This window comes from Saccostrea cucullata, unplaced genomic scaffold (genome assembly GCF_032062105.1).
Source record: "Saccostrea cucullata isolate Sc308-1 unplaced genomic scaffold, CSIRO_AGI_Scuc_v1 ctg11439, whole genome shotgun sequence".
Taxonomy (NCBI): Eukaryota; Metazoa; Mollusca; class Bivalvia; order Ostreida; family Ostreidae; genus Saccostrea; species Saccostrea cuccullata.
In genome coordinates, this window is record NW_026930856.1 from 1 (window position 1) to 6,320 (window position 6,320).

General features: G+C 31.3%; 1 long non-coding RNA gene across 1 annotated transcript; it reads left to right on the plus strand.

The window, feature by feature from the left end:
- The first annotated feature begins 349 nt into the window (after positions 1–349).
- Positions 350–3,089, plus strand: LOC134230328 (uncharacterized). Its single transcript, XR_009984329.1, has 3 exons — positions 350–487; positions 2,770–2,872; positions 3,053–3,089. It is a non-coding gene; the product is annotated as an uncharacterized LOC134230328 (long non-coding RNA).
- The last annotated feature ends 3,231 nt before the right edge of the window (positions 3,090–6,320 follow it).

The window sequence follows — 6,320 nt, forward strand, 5'->3', positions numbered from 1 at the left end:
ACTTCATTTATTATCTTCACTTTCAAACATAATTGTCAATCATTAAAATATAAGAACCTTCATTGAGGAAATTTTGTGTTGACTTGTGTTGACCACATCATTTTCTATGATGGAAGATGGTAATAAATATATAATATTTCAGAAATAAAGTTACTGTAGCTATGATGATCATTTTCTTAAGATTTATAGAGAATGTGCCTTCTGTAAATATTATCTCTCAACATTAAATGAACAATAAAACACATTTAATGATTCAATAGTATAAAATTATGTTCAGTACATGAACCCTATGAACGAGACAGAATTCTACATGATCTGCGGGTTTGATACAGGTCAGTTTTTTTTTTTTGTAGGTGGAGATAGAAAACAACATTTCACTTTTAGAAGAGAAAGATAAAGAGGTGAAGGAAGTCCTGAGAAAACTGGACAATCAGGATAAACTGGACATAGACGAAGCAGTGGTCACTACGACTCCACTATACAGACAGTAAGTAATCCAATACCCCACACACACCCCACACACACCCCCCACCCCCAACTAACCAATACAACACTGGACATTGACGAGGCAGTGGTCACCACAACACCGCTATACAGACAGTGAGTAATCCAACAACACTCCCCCAAGCACACGATCACCATAACACCGCTATATAGACAGTACATAATCCAACATCACCCCCCACCCTCCCAACTAACGAACCAATACAATACCGCGATACAGACAGTACGTTGTCCACCACCCCTCCCCACCCCCTTACCCCACCCTCCAACTAATTACCAACCAACAAACCAATACAACACCGCTATACAGATTTTATGTAATCCAACACCCCTACACAAACCAGTACAACACCCGCCTGACCGCTATACAGATAGTATGTAATCCCCATACCTACCAACCATGAATAACTCAAAACAACCCGCTATACAGACAGTATGTCTCACACACATCTCTATGTCATTCATTTGTAAAGCAATGCTGTGTACGAAATTATGTATACACCCCCCCCCCCACAAAAAACCAATGAAAATACAACCACACAGTAAAGTCAGTGTTTAATCCCTCACCCCCATAACCCATACAACCCTGCTATACACCCATTATGTAATTCGCCTACACTCTCACAATACAAATACTCTCTACATCCAGTATGTACATGTGTAACCCCCTCAACACACACAATCACTACAACACCTCTATACACACAGTGTGTAACATTATCTCCCTTCACATTTAAGACAACTTGGTTACCAAACACTTGTTCACAGTCAGTTTGCATTGTTATAAGATTACTGTATATTAATCAATCATTTCAGGAGGCAGTTTTTCTGAAGACTACATCATTTTCACTTAGGGTGAGTTCACCATGCATCAGACACATACCTTGCTTCGGACAACTTTAGGCATTAAACTCTCTTTCATCCCAAGAGTTCTGTGTATTTATTTGTTTCAGTGCATAAAGATGAAGATTTAAATTTTTTAATAATACCGATTGTGTTTATCATGTTGTGATAAAAATAAAAACTGATTGCAAATGGCCTTAATAAGATTTTACGTAAATATTTTACATCATCAAAGGGGAATAATCATATAATTTATGATTTTGCAATTTTTAGGGTTATCGTTTTTTATTAAAATTTCCACGGAAAAATTGTAGACTTTGGTGAATTTTTAGGATATTGGTAATTTTACATAAATTATAATTAAATTTCACTTCAATATTTGTTTAATTCTTATTAGAGCTGGTAATTACTAGTATGCTATTTTCACCGTACATCGGACACAAATTAACCATGCATCGGACATTTTCTATTGAGGATGCAAAGGAAACACTATATTTTCATACTTTGAACCCAGCTGACAGCTGTTTTTTGCGGAAAAAGAAAATAAAATCTCTAAAATTTTTTCACTCAAAATACAAGTTATCGATATATGACTGTACTGTAGAATTTTACTCAACTTTTTATTTCTACAAACCAGAGCATGATAACCATGACCAAAAAAGCGCGAATTACGGCATTATAAGCATTTTAAAGCATTTCTAAGGCAGAGTGAGCTTCTTCTGAAATATCGTTATTACATTTGTGCAATAATGAATCTCGATTAAATTAAAGTTGAGGGTTATTTCTAAGATAAAAGATGAAAATATATCCATATCAAGGGTTTTAAAGCACTGTGATAAAGGTTTGAATTTTTCAAGAGAGATAAGATATCCATCTCTTTGTGTTTTCCGATGAATGGTGAACAATGTCCGATCCATGGTGAATTTTCAGGCTTTTTACAAAAAACTTGTTTTTGACTGATATATTTCTCAATCAAACGGCATATAATTGTGTCCTAAATTGTTATTTTAATCACAAACTAAATGTTAAATATTTTGATAATTTTCCGTCGGTAGCGATATCGCTAGAACTTGTTGAAGTACAAGGGTATCCGATGCATGGTGAATTCACCCTACCACTTTATATACTGTGGTTTGAGGTTTTTCTGAATATTTGTTGAGTTAAACATTATGTTTCGAGGATTTCGTTATTGAGCAGATCCACAAATTTAAATATTCATTGAATTACGAAATATGAAATTTTTGTTAAAGCAATGCTTTTGTCCTTGTAAATTATGTATATTCCTTAAATTTCATGTTTTACAACATCCACAAAAATTGATGCCAATGAAAATTAATGAAACCACGTTATAGGCTTATTATACTGTCCCATCTCTGATGGCTATACGTATGACCCTTGGACAATGAATTGCTTTGTTTATAGGCTGCTGAATTCCTTTGCTGAGGAGCAGGCAATAGAGGATGCTATATATTATCTGGGAGAGGCTCTGCGTAAAGATGTCATTGATCTGGATGTATTCCTCAAAGTCAGTACATAAATATCATTTATTATTGAATATTATTAGATTTAATGGCATCTTTCAATTGTTTTGAATCCAGTTATATTTTAAGATTTATCATATACACTGAATCAAAAAAAATGAATATTTCCTTTGTTTCAAAGTAACAAAAATCAAAAATGAAGAAGTTTTTCTTTTAATTTGCAGCAAGTACGTGAGTTATCCAGGAGGCAGTTTTTGATTAACACATCCTTGATTTTGATAACACAGAATTGTCACAAATTTTAACTTTATCCAATGGAAAAGAACAATTTTATTTGTATTAATGAATAATATTACATAAACATTACTGTGAAAAACTCTGCTCATGTGATAAACTTAACAACTACATGGCATTGATATCACAGCTTCAACAGATGCATGACAAGTTAAGAAAATGTTATCTTTTATTACATACACAGACTAACAGCATTGCCTGAAAAAATGAAGGGAACTAAAAACTGATTGATATGGACATTAATATCAGATTTTATTTAATTATAAATCAATTTCTGTAGATTCATTTCTCCAAAGGAGAGACATCATATACATGTATCTCCCATTCAAATATTGATGTACATTAAAAGAAATAAATCTTTATTAAAAGTATGTGTATAGAAAAATTGTAGACTATTGCACAGTAAATTAGGATATTTGGCAAAAGAGATTCTTACACATAAATTAATTATCTAAAAAAATGATGTTATTCAGAGGAAGGAGATTCTGATATTTAAATCTTCATGGACATTGGTTATATTGTGGAAATCTGTGTATTGAATAGGAAACACCATAAACAGTCTTTGTGTCAGGAAATGTATATTATTGTGGATACTGTAGATCAGTCCTTCAAATTGTCTACACTCTTAAAAATCATTTCGTACATTAATACATGACTGTACTGTAGATTCCTTATTTTTCGCAAGTACTTTTTATCATGAAATGGCTATTGAATGGCAAATCGCAAGAATAATTATTGGCGATAGGACAGTTGATTGAGAGAATTTAAATGTATTTCAGCAATATAAATAAAAGCATGATATTTAATTTCGTGAGTGATGCTTCTTGCGAAATACGTGATTATTAATTCCTCGAATATAATTAGGAATCTACAGTACCCAAATCAAGGATTACATGTATTCATTTAAAATTCCTTTGGGACTTTAGAAATAAAAGACATTTAATTTAACCTGTTGACTCCTTGTCCATTATGGTTTTAAAATGCCATAGCTTTCCACACACTTCAAATGTTTTGTTAAAATTTGAAATATTTCTTAAGAGAGATACTGGTAAGATATCCATTTCTTTGTGTTTTACAATATGTTTCGCTCAGTCATGATTGATTACATGTAGTTTCGTACTTGTTGATGAATAAGGATTTGCTTACAAAGAATATTTGTTTCATTGACTGATAATATTTAAGCACTGATCACACTGTCTTGTACAATGTAATACCAGACAAGTGTTATGTATATATTATAGAAATTAAACATGCCATGTTGAAATATTTCTTCTGAATACTCTTATACACAATTCTGTTTCAGTCTTCTTTCTATGGAGTCTTGTAAACTGTCTACTTTGTGCGGTTTACAGTTTACGAAGTCCTACAAATTATATAGTACTTTCTTGTTGAGGATTTTTCTGAGAGCTGGGAGGTTTTGTATGGTTAAACATTATGTTTCTATAAGAAATGTCGATTTGATCTATTTAATATGTACCAAATTATCGTTACATTTAATGATGAATGTAAAGGATATGAAATTTTTTTTACAAGTTTTTTTTTTCTTGCTTGTGTAATTTATTTCCTTTCATGAATGACACACATGAATACCTACTAGAGGTATTAAAATTTTGATGACCCAGAGGTTTCAATAGCAGAAATTGTTTGTATTTCTTCTCATCTTCTTTTCAAGAACCACTAGGCCAATGTTATTTAACCTTTTTTGTCACAATGTATCGTTGAGAGTCAAGGACTCAGATTTTTTCGTAAGAAAAACCCGTGTCCCTTTTCAGGGGGAAATAATTAAGATTTAGTATCGTTATTCAGAAATCTCAAAATGAAGAGAATGTTGTGCAAATCTGGTTTATTCAATTATTTGCCTCCTGATTTTTGGGCGAAATCTTCGAAAAATATTTGTTCTTGTAAAGATGCTTTGACACAGATTTTAAGTTAATAATTTTCTGTTTAATATCAGGACCTGTATGTTGCTGTAGCATTTCACACAATTATATTTTAAAAACTTATTTCATATGGAGATTATTGAAACTACGAATTTTGGGAGGCATTTGATTAACACATCCTTGCATTTTGATTAACACATCCTTGCATTGTCACAAATTTTAACTTTATCCTTTATACTTACGTATGAAAAGAAGCAATTTTGTTGTGTATTAATGAATAATATTACATAAATATTATTCTATGATACAGAAAATTCAGAGTAAAAATGTTCAAAAGCAAAACCCACTCACTTTATAGTACTAGTATTTTATTAGCCGGGGGTCATCGTTGTTTAATTGTTTACAGATTTAAACAAATTAAATACACCTTAGAAACGTAAACTGCTTTGTAAACAGGGCAAGAGCTCTATTATTGTTAATGTTTACGATTCATCAGTTGCGTTCAATTGTTAAACCCTGCACACATCACTGAGCACGGACTGACAATTTTGGTGACAGGTGTTGCTTTCATACATTTCTACTCTGCATTTTCTGGATTAGAGTTTTAATAATTTTCATTATAAGGACAGATGATACAAACAAAAATGGATGCCTCGATCTGTATTTATTTTTTAGCCTTATTTCATTGCAAATAATGCAAAAAACATTAAAGATTTAAGAATATAAAGAAATTGTAAACCTGTGATGTTCAAAAGTCCGCTCTTCTTAAACCATCCTTATTAATCTATACAACTATTTTTCACTTCAAAACCCATTTTTGTGAAATTTTGAATAAAAAATAAAAAAAAAACTGCGGTGAAACTTATTCATTTTACGTATTTAAACATGGCCCTAGTTTTTGACATAAGTTTGTTTGTATCATCTGTCCTTAGTACACAACAAAATTAGTACTTTGCTGAAGGATAAAGTTAAAGCAATATGAGCTTAATTTTGGAAAAATTAATTTTGCTGTTAAAATATGCTATTATGATAAATCTGTATGTAATTTACACCAATATGTAAAATTAAACAGATATAAATAATTATTTTTGTTTTCAGATGAAAGATTTCTACAAAAGAATATGTTGTATTATATTAGAAATCAATATTGTACAGGACGACAATAACGAAATTTTGCTTCAATCACAGCATATAAACAGTTCTTCTGTCTGAAATATAAAGAATAGAAGTTTATAAATGTTCTTTTTTCTGTCATTTAAATAGTCAATTACAATATTGCAACAAAAATTTTCGACATCAAACTTGCAGCTCATATTGC